At 44.1% G+C, this 17,980-nt stretch overlaps 1 protein-coding gene across 1 annotated transcript in view; it reads left to right on the top strand.

Annotated features, from left to right (window-relative positions):
* Positions 1–230: 230 nt before the first annotated feature.
* Positions 231–17,980, top strand: part of KYNU (kynureninase) — a 112,698-nt gene continuing 94,948 nt past the window's right edge. Inside the window, exon 1 of the mRNA XM_025201257.1 lies at positions 231–327. The gene's annotated coding sequence lies outside the window, so the exon portion shown is untranslated. The remainder of the gene's footprint in view (positions 328–17,980) is intronic.

Raw genomic sequence — 17,980 nt, 5'->3', positions numbered from 1 at the left:
GGAAGAGCTTAGTAAAACTCTTTGCAAGAGTCCCATGCAGTGTGCGTGCTTTCCCTGCGAGGCAGCAGCGGAAGCAACGTGGCTTGGCTGTGTGGTGATTTGAGAACAGGGTGGGCCAGAAGCAGACTTCAGAGGAACTGAAAGCACAACCGGATGCTGGGGAGAAAAGGGGAAGGGCTTCAGGGAAACCAAGTTAATTTGAACTGCATAGAGGTCTGTGGAGATCTTGTGGGCAGGGAAGCAGAGAGGGGCTTAACCTTTTATTGGTGCAAATGCAGCAGAAGCCTGGAGACAAATTACCCTATGTTGGGATTAGCCTGAAAAGAGGTAGGCTGCTGGACCCAAGAGAAGATGCTGTTGTTCTTGTAAAAGGCACCTATATAGCCATGTGGGGGTGGAGTGGGTTAGGGGTGGGGATGGAAGATTTTTTTTTTTTTTTTTGCTTATCTAACACTCCAGTTGCTGCAGTCTGCTTTAGGTTGCAACAGTGTGCTGCTGTGGCAATGGGTTAAATGCATACAGTACACTATGAAGTCTATCTCATTAATAGAGTAATGGACTGAAGAAGGCACAGCAGGAGGCTCCTACTCTCTACTAGTGCAGGTAGTTTTAGCTTGGGATGTTTGTTAAAAGTTAAATTGATTAGCCACTGTGTTGCTTTAAATGTTTGGTAGCCATTCTATTCGGTAGCAGCCATAGTACTTCCAATGTTGTCATGCGCGTGTGATTACTGGGACATGGCAGGTTCAGTGCCTGTAAGGGCCTTATCCCAGTATCTAGCTCTAGTGAACTTGAATAGTTCCCTCTGGGTTTAGAGTGCTACTGGTTCCTTAAGAGGTTCAGTATGCTGTGCCATTAAGTGATTATTATACATACATATACACACACACAGTAATAGCAGCTAGAAAATTTTCCATACGCCTTATGCAGACAAGGTTCTTTTGGTAAATGTGATATCTTTTATTGCCAAAAGAACCGTGTCTGCCTATCCCCTTAGACCAACACGGCTACAACCTATACCCATAAGCCCTGTGGCATTTTCTGAGCTACAATATACAAAGAACCTTTGCAAATAATTAAACATTCTAATTTGGGATAATCTTTGATTAATGAAGAAGCAGCTTCAGAATGCTCTTCTGTGGCTCTAATAATTGATCTCTAATTGTTCCATCTAAAGGTTATATATTGCCTTTCCTCCTGATTGTCTCCTCCTAATACCTTGTAACTCAGACCCAGCTATTAGCACCGTTCATTAATTCCCCCTGATAATGGTCCGAAGAACTTTGTGGATTGAAACAGGGCTGTTAAAACAAAGTTTAGCTTTGGTTTGGACAAAGCTGTAAAAAAATTGATTTTCTTTTCAGAAATCATGTCTAAGCAGTGACAGGACTTTTATGTCTAAAATTTCTAAACTTTATTTTAGAATGAAGTGATTTGATATTGCTGGATAGCCCAAAAGTAAGAGGTGAAAGTTAATTCAAATGGAATATATCTCTAAAGTGTTTGTTTGTGTGTTTATTTGTTTGTTTGTTTTAAGAGAACATGAACAGATGTTACAGACTTGCAATTAAAGAAGAGTGTTTATAGAGGGGGTAATTAATTCATGCAAAAAACGTTGGATGACTTTGGAACTTGGGGCTTGATTAAACGTCTAGTGAAGTCAATGGAAAAAATTCCACTTGATTAATAGGCTTTGAATGAGACACCAAAGGTTAAAAGTGACACAGAGTAAAAGCACATAAGATGATATTGTGGCATAAAATTAATATTTTTATTAATGCATCTAAATAATGAAATCAGATAGGACAATCTAGGAGTAATTTTAGTCCAAAATATTTCAAAGTGAATTTCAGAGATAATGCTCCCCTCCCCCTGCCCAATGCCATTTTGCTCAGTTTTGTTTTAATTGTTTCCAGGTTGTACAGAAGCCCAACTGCCTGGAGATATTTATTACTGAATAAATGTATTCTGGAAAGAGCAAGCCAGGCTAAATTGTTGGAAAGAAAGAATCAGCAGTCTGACCTTATCAAGGCAGGATCCAGAAGGTTATTATTTTTCATTTGATTGGGAAGAGTTAGTGAAAAAAACCCAAAGTTACTAAAATGCCCTAAGAAAATTCATTGGCCCAGTTAGGACAAAAAAGGATTTTATCAGCTGTTTATAATATTTTATGAAATTGGGAAAGAAGTCTTGTATATTCCTAAATATAATATAAAGCTATTGTCTTTAGGCTTTGGAAAATAGCATTCTATTGAAACAGCTCTATTCTGTGTTTAGGAAACCTTTTAATATGCTCTGTGTGTATAATAATATAAGTAAAATGAAAATGTGACACCAAAGCCTTCCATAAATATATTTTGAGTGATCTTTAGGAACTCTCCTAAGTGTTTATGGCTTGCTAGAGGGAAATGCACTTTTCAAAGATCATATGCAATCCCTATGGAGACCTGTAACCCCTATGGAGAAATTGGCCACAGCCTGATCATCGTACAAGTTAAACAGTTAGCTTAAAATATTCTAGAGATCCCTTAGAGAATACTAATAAAGTCCTTTAAGAAAGTTGAGACACTGTCTGCAATTTTGGGTTGAAATAAGGGGCATTTAAGGTTTACAAATATTTGGGAAGTGAGATTCTGGCAAACCTCCAGTTTGATTTGGACCAGTCTGCGTTCGAATTTTGAGGCATAATCAATTTACCAATGGGTTAAATAAAGGTTAAATCTACAGAGGGGAGGATCTACCTACCTACTCAAAATTCAAGATAAAAGAAGTAGAGGTCAGAGTATGGATTTAAAAATAAACACTGACAAACAAGTTAAAGAATAATTTTGACAAGGGGCTCCATAACTTACTGGGTTTGCTATTCCTAATTAGGTTTACTCAGGTTAGCAATAAAGGACAAGGCTGGCTTTTCACTTGTGTGTACAGCAGAGAAAGAAAGCACAAGCAGGTGGGTGTGTACCAAGTAAAAAAAGAAGGACAAGATGCAGGATGCCTTTTTGTGGCTGATCCTTTGTCTCAGACATTATCTTCTCGGACAATGCTCTTTAGCTTGGGATGATTAAGGCCTTGTCCGTCCTGCTGCCAGGTCCTCCAGGTCCTCCACTGGTCCTCCCACAGCTGCCAGGTCCTCCCACTGGTACCGCACACTGTTTTTCTGGCTTCTTGGGTCACCTATCCATGCACCTATATGTCCTTCCTTGCTCCAGGATGTCACATTGCAGATAATATTATGGCATGTAGCCATGGCCTGTCTTTTGCAAATTCAGTTTTCTTGGAGTCTGAGACCTGTGTAATACTCCAACTTATTCAGTACTTAGGCTTGAGTGAGATCCCTTGCTGAAATCATTGCAAAGGTACACCTGAACTTTAGTCACTACACTGCAGAAAGGTACAAGTGAACAAGTGAGACAGAGGTACAACCAGGAGGCATCAAAGTGTTGCAGTAAGGGAAAGGATCTCTGGCTGGTTTAGGTAATATATGAATGGTTAACCCTGGGCACGATGCTACCTGCGCCCTCACCTGAATAGAGGGATCCTGGGGTACTTGGTAGCCGGTGGCCCTGCTCAGCTCCCTGGGTAGCTGCTGCAGGGTCCCCGAGCAAAGGGGCCTCCCCTTACAATCAAAAAACCTTGCAGACCGCTATAAAACTATTTACAGGACTTAATTATTTACAAGGTAACATATAACCAATGCAAGAAAACAAAAGTTACACTGCATAACCTAGTGATGATGGCTTAAGGGTTAATGCTTCTTGGATACCCATTACACTAGGGGAAGGTATACACATTACCCACAATAAATAAGGAACCAATAAATAAATACATTGATACTCCAGCTAATAAACCATGAAGAACTTATTTACATAGTCTATAATTTGTACACTGTGTACTGAGGCCCCTGTGTGCACTGCTCCTGGCGGGGTGTCTTAGAGAGTTGGGCTGCATCTGTGTCCCTGGCACAGGAGCCATGGGTGGTCCCCGCTGCTGGCATCCCTCTCTGGGCTCCAGGGGTCTCAGTGCAGCAGGTGATGGCTCCTCCACTGCGGTCCCTGAAAGAGATCCGACTCCTGCCCAGACCCCTGTCCCTGGCACAGAAGGTAGCAGTGTCTGGGCTGCAGGTCGTAACAGTTTCTGGGGCTTCTAGTGGCTGGAGCAGTCCCTGCCCCTCTAGCCCAGGGCTCCCTGGTACCCTGACCTGGCCCCTCCCGGGGGCCTTCTCACTCCCAGGGAAATGGCAGAACAGTCTCCAGCAGTCTCCCCATGGTCCTGTATCCCCCTCCCCTGCTGTGCTTACCCAGGCACACATGGGCTTGCAGGAGGGTCTTCCCAGGCTTGGAGTCTCCTCACAGGCAGCTCCTCTCTTGTCCAGCCCTGGCAGGGCTTGGAGAGGAAGGAAGGGAGAACAGATACATGGCAGCACTCTCGGTGCAGCCTCTTGCTGCTACTTCTGCAGGGCTTTGACAGCGGCTCTCGGAGGGACAGCCATGGGGAGATCCCTTCCCTGGTCTGCAGCCTCTCTCTCACCCCCTCTCTCTCCCCTTTGTTCTTCTCCCCAGGAAAACTGCTGCCCTCTTTTAACCAAGCCTCTCAGCCAATCCCAGGCCAGGACTCTTCCTGGGCTTTTGCTAACGTGTCTCATTCAAACCCTGCTGGGATTACATCACCCCCCCCCCCCAACTACACAGAGGGCTACCTCCAAAACAGCATCACTCACCCTCAGGGCAAAGGGTGTGCCTACTGAGACAAACTCTGTCTCTTCGCACTCTGTCTCTCTGCAGGGCAGCCCTTCCTATTCCTTCAGGCAGGTCCATTTCTAATGTCACTACATGAAGAAATAATAAGATTTCTGAGAGAACTCAAAGGGCCAGCAGCTACTTTGCACTGGCCTGTGCACTCAATTCCACCACTGGACACTGACAAAATACTGCTGCTGGTAGCCAGAGACAACAATGATACTGTAAGCCAGGGTAGGCAAATATTTTGGCTGGAGGGCCACTTAACAAGTTTTGCTGAGCTGTTAAGGGCTGCAAGGGTAGTCCCGCCCCTTGACAGGTCCCCACCCCCCTTGTCACTACCTCGGGGCCAGAAGTCCCACCCCTTGACCCTTGACTGGCCCCATAGCGTGCAGCTCTCCACACTCCTGCAGCATGCAGGGCCAACCTCACCTGGTTTCATAGCATGTAGCTTCCAACACTCCTGTCCCCTTTTCCACAACAGGAGTCCCTGGCTCCCAGCCCGGTGGGACCCCTGGATGTTTGCAGCCAGGCAGGGAGGCTGCAAACATCCCCAGCACAGCCAGGCAAAAGCCTTAGCCAGGCAGAGGCTTCTCATCTCTCGGCACCTCCTGGCTTAGGGCTGGGGCAGGTCAGTGGGGGTTGGTTGCTTGACAACCAGACCCACACCTCTTGTATGGAGGTGCCAGCTTGCAGAGAGGCAACCCAAGACCAGGGTTTACAGACAGCTTATGGAGGGGCCCTGTGGCCGAATGGAATTGCCTGGTGGGCCAGATTCGTCATACAGGCTATATTTTGCCAGTCCCTGCTGTAAGCTTTGACCTCATCACCTACACTGAAGTGACCAACTCATGGCAGATGATCCAGCTGTGCTCCATGGAAGAAGACCTAATTTGTGTATAGATTGCTTCTAGTAAATGTTATATGGTAACAAGAGATACTCAAGACATGGCAAGAGATACTCAATTCAGTTTTAAGAATGCAGTTATTGGTTTAATATAAGCCAAAAATAATTATTTAATTTAGTATGGAGATTACAGGAGATTGTAACCTTCTCAGCATTGTTCACACCCAGGTGCAAGTGCTGAGAAAGCATTATCCTATCCTGACAAATAGCAGTCCTGCGTGTTTGTCATTGCCTTTATTAATAGAAGTATTTTTGGGGACAAGTGATAGCCTGCACAAATGTTCATTTTATACTAGTCTGCCTTGCTACCTCCCCACACACCTGCACATCCCAGTCTGCCAGCAGAAGAGTACTTTTTGGCTGCTTGCAGATGTAAAAACCCCCAAACAAACCATGCTTTACCGGTAGCCACAGCATGTTACTTCAACCTGGCTCTGTAGTGTCTATAAATCTGCTTCAATCAGATATTAGATAAAAGTGCCAGAAAAGCCCCACTAAAGCACCCAACCTATACAGATGTCGGGTGAGTCAAGTTGAAGTAACACGCTGCCTCTTCTGGGCAGGGCTTGGTGCAGGAACACAATAAATGTAAAATAAAGCACCATTTTTGGGGGAGGTTTTTTACATCTGCAAGCACCCTTTAATTCTAATAAATACTGCCTACGGGCTGCACCTTTTATTTAGTATCCCTTTCCTAGTCTTGGAACTACTACCACTGCCACACATTTCAGGTTCAGTGGTCCTAAATACAGGAGGAATCTTTTGAAAAAATGTTACTATCCAAGTTTATCCAACACTGGGCAGACCTCTGGAAACTGAATTCCTAAAATTTAGGAATGCACCATATAATCAATGGCACAAACTTCAATGTTCCTGTTAAGTATATGTTAGCCCCTCTCCCTACCCTACCCAACACTTAATTTCTTGTAAAAGCAAGGGACAAGGCAGAGCTACTATCAAGTAAATGAGACCTATTCAATCTGCATAAGATAGTCATTGGTGATGCGTAGGGGGTGCAAGTGCACCCCCTGAGGTTGGTGGTGTACTCCCTGATAGAAGCACCACCAACGCTGCCAGCAGCACCTGTGGGCAGTCGCTGCTCGCCACCCCTTCCCCCCACCTCTGACACTGCCGCAGCCACCTGTGGGCAGTTGCCATGCCCCCCCAGCCTCTGGGGGCATGCATCATTCATGGATAGAGTAGCTGAAGACAGGTTATGTTCACATAGCTCTTGCGTTCATTCCAAGAAATGAATAGAGGAATAGAGGAATGTGGAGGGATGTGTTCATGATACCTGACTTGCAATGGGGAAATAAATGGTTATGTTCTCCCAGACACATCTGAGGATGCTGGATAAATAAAATTTCTGGAGACCATGGTAACTCTGGCTGTGTATCATAGTATAGCCTCCTGCCATTTACCTCTGAAAAATCTGCATGGTGGGTCACACCATTCACCAGATCAACATTTCATTTAGAAACAGGCTCTTTTCCAGGCATTTAACACTTCTAGACAAAGAAAATTCTACCTGTTGAGAAATTGTTTTATCATTCTACCAGCATCCCATATGCAAACCTGGGGAAATACTTCCCATCTACATATTTATGACTTTAACAGCAAATAGATTTATTCAAACTATACTTATTTTAAGGCTTTCTGTATGTCATAAATCCTTGTATGTTTGATTTCTTTTTTAATAGTTAAGTTAAAAATGTCTGTATTCACCATATCTTTGCAGTTAATATTCTTTATCTAAAACTATTCATAAACACGCTCACCTCTGCTTGCACTATATTGCTCTCAATGCAGTAGACTGCTTTACCACTTGTTACTGTTCCAGTGGTGTTATCAAAACAGGGAGCTTTCATATATAGTTATGGCTCAGGGATTTCAACCACTGCATTTCTGTGGGAGCAATTTTAAATAAAAGGATTGTAAAAAAATCACCTGATACTATTGTTTCACTGTTGGTACCACCAGTGCTTATGCACTGAGAGGTGGAGGAGAAAGATTTTCCTCTAAAATGCTACAGCAGACAAGGCAATGGGATGTGATTTTCTACTTATTTTTTTCCAAAAAAATGTACCTGAAAAATAGAGAACTAATAGTAGCTTAAAAGGCTGAGAAGCAAATGGAAATGATAACTAGTACAGAAGCATGAGGAGAGAAAAGGTCAGCCGTAGGTCGCATGATGGAGAAAAAATCCACATGTAGCTAAGGAGGTGTGCCAGACAGCTCAAATGAGGAGAAGAAAAGGAAAAAGTGTGTCAAACAAGTGAGAAGATTCTGGAAACTGTGTTTGGCTATCAAAAGGTAAGTCAATAATTTCAGAGGAGCTACTTCCTGCTGTTCTGTCAATTCAGAAGGAAGGATCACAACTGTAAAGGGAAAGCGGGAGACTTTACTTGAAGAAAAACAGGGTCAAGTTAGTTAAATGGATGAAACACTGAATCGATTTTATGCCCTTAATTGGTCCCAAAACATTAAATTGGTGACAAAACCAGGATGAGGTATTATGCCCCATTTAACATGATATGTAGACTTAATGTACACAGACTTAATACTTCCTCTATTGTAGGAAGTAAAACGTAACTGTCCCCATGGACACAAGGTATTGGATTAACAGGTGCAGATGAAGTCCCACAATTGACCATTAGTTTGCTTACATTTTAATGTGTCTTGAGAGACCAGGATGAGAAACTCTGGAGCAATAGAAGCCTCCAGAGACTCAGAGTGAACAAAGCAGAGTAGCAAACTCAGTAGCATTAAGATTTTGCAATGAAATTCATTGACTTTGGCCTGGAAGTGTTGAAGTACATTGTACCTTGCAATATGGATAGTTTTCTCAGTGAATCTTTGTGGCCAAGTACAGTCAAAAAGCCTGAACATGAATCAGCTGAATCTTCGCAGGTTAGTCTAAACTGCATAGATTGAAACAATAAGCAAATTAACAGATATTCATTTTTGATTCCAGAAATGCAGCCACCTGCCTGCAGTGGCCCAGGCCAGAAGCCAGGGGGCACTAGAACGTGCTTCCCTGCTCAGCTGGAGCAGACAGCTTGGGCCAAGGCTAGCCCACCCAACTTGTGTGGGGGGGAGGGTTGCTGGGGAGGTGCAAAGCATCCTGGGATGTTGGAGGACTGTGAGTTAATTTGAATCCAGAGGCAATGTGGGACAGAAATTCAATAAACTGATTTAACCTAAATCAGTTAAATCAGATACTACATCCATCTAGATTTATCTTAAACCTGTTCAAGCCATTTTGTAACCAGTTTATGCTCATTGAACTTCTGTTGTGTTACAGATTTGAACCAGTTTCTGATCACTTATACTGATTTATGTGTAATTTCTGTCCCTAGTCTATGAGTTTACTGGGCTCGATGTTGTGATGTAGTTGCCCTTCCAAGCAGAGATGGTAGAACTGCTTGCACTGCATTGTGGTTGTATGCTGCTTGTTTAGTTGCCCAGAATCATGGCTGTATTCCTTCATACCTTTTTCCTAGAAGGACTGCCTCTGTTTCAGTGCCAAAGGCTTTCTGTTCCCCTAAGAGAAAGACAATATTTTCTCTCTTTGTAGCTAAAGTTATTTTGCATTGATGTCATTGTCATCCTCTCTGTCCCTAGTGTCTCCTAGCAACAGGCATTGTTAGTGATACTTATAGTAAAGCAAAGTATATCATGCCTATGATATGTCCTGCCTGACAGTTTAAGAATTCATGTTAATGGTCATTCTTATCTGTTTTTCTTATGTATTTAAACAGTGTTTAATTAAATTATTATTTTGGTGGAGGGAGAGAGAGAGGGAGCGGGGAACTGGGCATGCTAGGATAACCCTGTTGGCATTTCTTTGTGGCACTGTCATTGTATCACAGTATTGCCCAGAGGTCCCTAGATTGGACTGACATTCCTGTTGTAAGTGTTGTACACATGATTGAAAAGACTATTGGTTTCTGATTTCATAGTCCATTCTGGAATAATGGGCAACTACAACCAGCACAAGGATGGAGAAAGGGAACAGTGAAGCAATTCTGAAAGAGTTGTCATAGTGCACCAGTGGCCTTGTCTCATGATGCTTTGTCTAAAAATTAACTTAGAAAGCTAGTTGGATGAGAGATGCACTTGGTCTGTAGAACCCGCATTTCTATTTTATCTCTGTATCCAGGCATGAGAAAAAAGGATTTTTTTTTTTGCGATGTTCTTTATTGGTCCAACTGTCTAGATGGGAGAGAGACTGGGCAAGCTTTTGGGCAGAAAGTGTTTCTCCATAATAGATATCACCAGGAAATCCACCAAAAAGCAAAGCAAAACAAAACATAAAGCCTTTCATATATTCCCTGGACCATGATGATTATGCAGCAGGGTGGATAAAAATCAATGATTTTTTTATAAATCTAAAAAAAAAAAAGATTTTTAAGTTTCAATTGGATTGTTAAAATTTAATTATATTTTTTATTTTTTTAAGATGCTTTAAAAAAACTATATAAAGATAGTTTTAATTTAAGATACATTAAAGTTCAAAGATATCATCATGGAATAGGGATTATAACTTCTACTTATGTACTATTTGAGACAATAGTCATATAACCTTTTTAGAAAGGTTTTATAATTAGATCACTAAAGGCAATAGTCTATGTTAGGGGCCCAATCTTATAGAGTTACCAAAGGCTCTTCTATAGATTAGTAAAGATTAAAGAAAACCACTCTACCCAATGGGACTCAGTGCTCAGTCTAGAACAGGGGTGGGCGAAATACCGCTGGCGGACCATATCCAGCTCACCAGGCCATTCTATCCAGCCCACAGAGCCCCTTAAAAATTAGAAAATTAATTATTATCTGTGTGTGGCTGCCTGTCAAAGATGACAAGGCAGCAGCAGCAGCAGCAAGGCCTACCTGGCTATGCCCAGCCCCCAGCCATCCCCCCCTCCAACCAGCAGCCTCTGTGGCTTCTGGCTTGGTGACCCTTTGGCTGTTCGCTGCCCTCCCTCCGTCTGAGTGGAAAGTCAGATAAGATTGGATGGAGGAAGGTGGGGAAACTGTCACAATCAGCCCATGCAGCTGGGAACCACATGGTGCTGCCCAGGGCAGGCTGGAGCCAGAGCGGCTGGCAAGCGGGCAGGTGGGAAGCAGCGGTGGGTGGGAGAGTGGCAGGAAGCGGTGGCAGGTGGGGGAGCATGGGGAGCTGAGGGCTGTGGGGAGTGGCAGTGGGTGGGGGAATGCTGTGGGTGGGAGTTTTTTAGCAAAATTTACAGAACTGAGCCACTGAAGTCCCTCTCATCTTTTCTCTTGTCTAATTAAAGAGTTTGGTTTAGTACCATTACTTTCTATTCCAGCATTGATGATCCATTAACACAGTTGCAGGAGAAAGTGAGGGGAGGGGTTAAAGCTTAATTTTTGCACTGGTCAGAGAGGAACAAGTTGCATATATGTGACTTTTGGTGGTGTGCTTAGTCACAATGCTTTTCAGTTTCTACCTACTAAGAAAGCACATGACTGCAGTGATTCTTAACACAATGCTGTTTGAGTGTTTAAGAACTTCCTCATTCTTAACCAGAAGTGGCTGCCAGCTGCAGGGTAATGTGGTTTTACTAAGGGATAGAAAAATGGCGCAAAGTGACTTTTAATACTGTATCTTTTTTATGTTAAGTCAATGTGTGCCTTCATTACTCTGAGTAATGAAGTTTATTATCATTTCAGTTTGTGTTGCATCACTTATGTAATTACACAATAGTATGTTTACTGAGGGTTGTCTCTTGTAGCAGAGTGCTATGAATAGTGTATTCAAAAGTTTTCCCTGTAACTTAACTTTCCACATGCAGTATTCTGTATGCTATATTCATGCTGCATGCTATATTCTGTTTAGAAAGCTAGTTGCCATGGGCTGCATTTTAAGGCCCTGATCCTACAAACGGTACTTGCCAGAAAAAAATTATTAACCTGAATAAAGATTGCAGAATCTGACCTTTGTACTTTTTTTTTTCTCTCCTTAAAGGTCACAGCTATGTAACTTCTCATCCCCCACACACTAACTTGCTGTGTTACTGGTGTTTTCAGTAGGTGTCTTTTAACTCTTGAGACTATATGCTTATATTGCATATGTATATGTAATGTGCACAATTCAGGTAAACTGCTGACCAAACAGATTCCTGGAAAATGTCAAAGTCCGGTGGGTTAAACTACCATTGGTAGCCTAGCAAATAGCTATTGGACTTTGCAAAACAGCGCAAATGTTATTTATATGATAACCCCTTTTCAGAGCTTACTGATGTAGCCTTAAATAAAGATTCATTATGTTCCTGTAGCAACACTGTATTGGACAGAGAGGACTGTGAGCAGTTAGCTTAGAGCACTTTAGGAAAGTACTGGGGAGGGTGTTACAGTTTAATAATAAAGGTCTGAAGATGTAATTATAGGCAGAAAATAGAGCTATAAAATAGTAAAAATTGGATCTAGAAAGAATTCAGATTATAGTTTTTATAATTAAGCCTAATGGTCCTTTTCCTGTGAGTTTGATACGATGGCTTGTTAATATTTCAGAGGGTTATTTTTTCAGTCAGTAAATTACGCATAAAGGGCAAAACAGAAATAACTGCATGGATGTAAGTGCCATTTGTGTTTGATTATTTCCTGCTTTTTGTGTTTTATAGTGTTTTAAAACAGAAAATGTGTAATGATGAGACTGATCTTTATTGTGATAAAATAGAAAATAATGACTGTTTTCCAGCTTTCTTAATTTTGGCTGAATCTGTTCTGCTCAAAAACTGGAGAGTGCCATCAGCCATTGGTGAGTCTTACTAATCAAAGTTTTGCTCATGTAAAGTGGTGTGGGATGCATTGACAAGGTATAGTGTGTGTGTGTATATATATACACACACACACACCACACATATATATGGAGGAGTGCAATGAAAAATAAAGATTAGGGTAGTAGAGTTGCAAGATGCATGGAAGTTCGGTCCACAGGTATCAGTAACAGGAAATTGTAAGTAGTTGAGAGAAATAAGATGGAAGTAGCGAAAGGAGTGAAGGTCAGAGACCTTGGGAAAAGGAAGAGAAGAGATTATAGAGACACCTATGCTTTATAGAAACATACAAAGAAATTGAATATCAGGGGAATGTAATTACTTGTTAGATGTATACCAATGTTGTTTCTTGAAAGACAAATAGGTATAGCAGGGGGAGAAGATGTAATCGTTTGAACAGAATTTTAAAATGGGAGGAGGCATAACTATTTATCTTTAAACTTTGACCAGTCAGTCAACATTTTCAGAAAGGAAAATATTGCCTGAGAGGAGCCAGGTGGGGAGAGAAAGTATTTGGCATTAATAAAGCTGAATTTCAATGTTGAGAAAGATTAAGTGGACTTTCTCTAGTTAAGTTAATATAATTGCATGAAATAATACTGTAAAATTCTCATACACATTGGATAGATTTTATTTTCTGTACATGTATAAAATAACCAATGAAAGCTGAGAATTGTGTGAAATAATTGCATAGTGCTCTATTCAGTAGTGATTAGGATGTTCTCTGATGCCAGTCATAAAGACTTCCCAGATTTTCATGGTGTAGTATCCACTGCACCTAATTCCTATTCAGGGGACAAAAATGTTTTATCATTCTGGTCTCAGAACTCGGTCTCTGGGATTCCATTCCTCAACAGGATTTTGATTGATTTTTATTTTAGTAGTTTTATCTTATTTCATAATGTTTGTATTAAATCAGATACCTCCAAGCACTTAATCATTTTTAGCTTCTAGATCTTTGTATTTAATGTGATATTTTCTGTCAAAATGTAATATAAATAAGAATCTGAATAAATGGAAGTCATTGATCAGGTCAGCAAAATGCAGCAATGACAGGGACCGACAGCTTAATCCAAAAATCTTTTAAACACAATAGATTGACTTCACTAAGATTTAGAGCAAGCCTTAGCATGAAAAAGTCATACTTACTTGTCAGCTAAAGGATGCTCAGCTGGCAATATGCAGTGTGGATGCCATTAATCCAGCATGATTACTATGGCACCTAGGTAGTCCTTCCTCAGAAACCGTGCATATTAAGTCTAATGCTGAGATTCTCTGCAGTGCCTCAAAAGAGACTTCACAGATAGTGACAGGGATCCAGAGGCTATCAGAGGGTATAAGGTTTTCAGTAGCTCCAAAACTTTGAGAAGCCTCCGTCAGTAGGTCCCAGAATGCCTAAGGGCGGATCTACACATCACTCTACATTGCTATAATGGCATGCTACATCACTGTATGGTGAGCTATGGCAATGTAACTGTCACATGGGTCTACACATGATCAGCAGCTACGTTGCTGTAGCAGTGGACTCCCTGTTTTAGTGTGCCGCTATGGAGACATAGCAATGAAATCTAACCATGCGCCATGCGCGCAGCACAGTACAGGTGGTTATTGTGTTGTGCTTTAGTACTTCCAAAAGGAAGTACTAAAAGGTAGCCAAAAGGAAGTACTAAAAGGTAGCCAAAAGGAAGTACTAAAGCATGGCCCTGTGGCAATGTCACCATACAGTGACGTGTAAATGTGCCCTAAGTGTAGCAATTTTCCTGCACACCCTGTGTGCTGAGATGCTACCTGGAATTTCAGCCCACCTAGAATTGCATCTTTTCCTGTGAAGGAGTCCCAAGGAGTCTGGGGCATAGCCAATGAAACATTTCGGTATCTACAGTCAAGGCCTGATTCCTGGAGTAGAGTCCTGACCACTGAGCATGGTGTCTAGGTTCCTTACAAAGAACAAGAGAGAGCCAAAAAACCTGTGAGGAATCATGTAGAGGAAAGGCAGGAAATTATTTTGCAGGGAGGGCCTCTTAATGAGGTTTGGTGAGCTTTCGAAGGCCACATGGACAGCCTCACTTCTTGCCAGTTGCCCCACCCTCTGGTCACCATCTTGGCAGAAGTCCCTCTGTAACCCCTGATCTTTGCCACCAGAAGTCCCTCCCCTTTCCCCCATAAATAGTCCTTTTGGGAGGGAGGGTTGCCATCTTAGAACCAGGAAAAAAAAACAAATCATACACTAAAAGTTAAACACCTACTGTAACATAGTTTAAGTTTTGTTTTTTTTAATTGTTTTGTCATGATTTGTGTTTGCATACTGTATATAGAGGTGACTGCATAATAACTCAGAAATAAATTCTTAGTCTTTTATATTCTTTTGGGAGGTTTGGTTGTGTGTGTGTGCGTGCGTGTGCATGTGGTGGGTGTGGGTGTGGAGGGCATAGGGATGTTGGCAGATTATGTATATGTAGGGGGTTATGGGATCCCCCCACTCTCCCCCTATGGTGCAGCAGCAGGCAGGGGTGCCAAGGCCACTTGTGCCTGGCAGTGCATAGCTTTGGCCACTGCTGCACATTGTGGCAAGGGCACAGCCCCCTCTGGGCCATCTATCACTGGCCCTCCCCACCACAAACATGCAGCCCCTGCACTTGTGTGGCATGAGAGGAAAGCCCCTTGTGCCAGAGCCAGCTGCCTTTCCCACCTACTGCCATGCAGGTCCCAAGACTCCACAGGGAAGCAGGGGCCAGGGCTTCCCTCCCATGCTGTGCAAGTGCAGGGGATGTGCATGTATGATGGGGAGTGCAGCAGTACAGAAAGCTCTGCTGGCCTGTACCTCTTGTGATGTGCAGTGCTAGCCAGAGCCGTGCACCACCATGCACCAGTGCCATCACCTGCACTGGGCACAACAGTCCTTGCCTGCTGCTGTTGCTGCTGCTCCTGCCACCACTTGCCGGGGCTATGTACTATGGAGGGAGAATGTGGGGCAGGTCCTCACATTCCCCCACCCAAGCTCCGCACTGTCACTGCCACCCTCCGGATGCAGGCTCCACCCTGCTGTCAGCCCCAGCCCACCCCCAAGCTCCATACTCCTGCTCAGCTGCAGCTCTGCCTCCACCCCCACCTCCACCACTTCCCTACCTGCTGCCCGCAGTGAATAGCGTGCCAGGAAGCCAAGTAGGTCCCAAGAGCAGCAGTAGCAGCAGCAGCAGCCCCACTCACAAGCTGCCTGCTGTCTGGGCTGGACCCTTCCACCCCTAAGGATGGGAGCAGGTGCAATAGGGTATGTTGGGGAGGGGGGATGTATACGAGGTTGCCTCACTCCCACCCTCCTAGGTGGATGGGCAGGTTGAGGTACGATTTGTTGGTGGGCACTGTGGGTTGGATGAAAGTGCCTGGATGGCCAGATTTGGCCTGCAGGCTATATTTTGCCTGCCCCTGATCTAGAGCCAATACAAAATACTGAGGACAAACATTTCATAGAATCATAGAAAGTTAGGGTTGGAAGGGCCCTCAGAAGGTCATCTAGTCCAAACCTCTGCTCAAAGCAGGACTAGCCCCAACTAAATCATCCCAGACAAAGCTTTGTCTAGCTGGGTTTTGAAAACCCCCAAGGATGAAGCTTCTACCACCTCTCTGGTAACCTGTTCTAGTATTTTACTACCCTCCTTGTGAGAAAATTCTTCCTAATATCTATCCCAAACTTCCCATGCTGCAACTTGAGACAATTGCCAATCTTCTCAGCTTGGCACATGCACCACCTCTTTACCCCCTTCTCCCTCAGGTCTATCCCTGTCCTGCCCAACACAGGGCTGAGCATCCCTGCATACTAGGGCTGTGCGAAAGAGCACCATTTTGCTTCAGCTTCTGTTTCGACTATTCAACGGAACAGTGTTTTGTTTCCAATTTAGTTTTGTTTTGAAAGCGCTGTTCCATTTCATTTTGTTGAAACGGTTTTGCTGTTTTGATGTTGTTTTAATGTTTCACCCATTGGCTATACTGGGGAAGCAGGAAACTAGAGGAAGAGCAGCCTCCTGTGATCCCAAGCAGATCGGGGCACACACCCTGGGGAGGAGTCCAGCAGAGCCCCACAGCCCTCCTGGGGCTGTGGGTGGGAGGCTGCCACCTGGGACCGGGATCTGAGCCAGTGGAGGGAGGCAGAGCGCAGCCCCAGTGCTGTGCTCTGCTCCCCCCGCACCAGGCTCAGGTCCTTGGGGCTGCAAGCGGCTGGGAACTGAGCGTAGTGGGTGGGGCCCTGCATCTCTCCACCAGGCTGCAAGTGGCTGGGACCAGAGCCCAGTGGGGGGGGCAGAGCACAGCCCCTCAGGCTTTGCCTGCCCTCTGCACTAGGCTGCAAGCTGCTGGAACCCAAGCCCTGCACTGCAGAGCCGCTTAGAGTGCAGCCCTGGCTCTCCCCTGCCTCCCTACACCTGGCTGCTGCTTCAAAACTCAAAACATTTTGAAACTTTTGCAGTGTTTTAACTGGCTTTGTTTCATTTTGAGGCTGTTTCAAAGCCCTCTGTTTCATTTTGATTTTGCTGTTTTAAGCTATAAATGAGTCGAAGCAGCATCAAATTAAAACAGCCAGTGAAATTTTGCACACCTTCAGGTGAACACTGAGCAGGCACATGAAGGCTAAGGCATGCAGGGGTATTACTTACTAGTGCAGCGGGGGAGAAGGAGCTACTGAAGTTCTAGACTAGTGAGCCACAAAGCTTTAAGATTGCTGTAGGGCTATGATCAACATTCCCACTTAGATACAAGGGGCACTTGTACAAATGATAAAAACTGCCCATTTTTGCAGTTTATTTGCCAGACGCTGTACACATGCGGGGGTTTTTTACTATTTAAATTAGTTTGTTATGTTGAAAACTAAACCACATCTGCATTTAGTTTAGTTTGCAATGTAGTTATTTGATCACCACCCCCCTCCAACCCCTCCCCGACTGCAGGAGAAGTGGGCTGAAGGAAGAAGTGACATGGGTCCCAATTCTTTTCTTTTTTTTTCTTTCTTTTTTGCAGAGCCTTCCCACATCTCCCACAGCTGTGAGGAGACATGCCGCTGGGCCAATCAGCCCCTGAACTGCGGGGGCCCCCAGACCTTCCTTCTGTGGTGGTGATGCCCCTGGAAGCTGCCCAGGCAGGCTGCTAGTGGTCTGGATTCTGCCCCAGCTTCAGCTCAGGAAACAGTTGGATCAGGCTGGGTGCTGCATCTGAGGTGGAGCAGCACCTGCCCTCTTGCGACCACCTGGGCAGCCCCAAGGGCACCACCCCCATGGAGAGAAGAACCGGGGTCCCCCACCACTCAGGGTCGGCTGGCAGCTTGCCTTCCAGCTGTGGGAGATGTGGGCAGGCTCCATGAAAATAAAAAGTACCAGGTCCCTTGCTGCTTTTTTTCCCCCCAGTGGAACCTACCTGCATGAGCTGCTGGTGGGCCACATAGTCCCTAAGCTGTGTGGAGGGAAGTCCTTCCCTCCATAATGTCAGCTCCCCCTGGGACCACCCAGGAAAGGTGTTATTGGGACAGGAGCTGCTCCAGCTTGGAGGTAGCA

This window comes from Alligator sinensis, unplaced genomic scaffold (assembly GCF_000455745.1).
Source record: "Alligator sinensis unplaced genomic scaffold, ASM45574v1 scaffold693_1, whole genome shotgun sequence".
NCBI classification, from domain to species: domain Eukaryota; kingdom Metazoa; phylum Chordata; order Crocodylia; family Alligatoridae; genus Alligator; species Alligator sinensis.
Note: the sequence above shows the minus strand (reverse complement) of the source record. Positions and strands in the feature narration are given on the sequence as shown.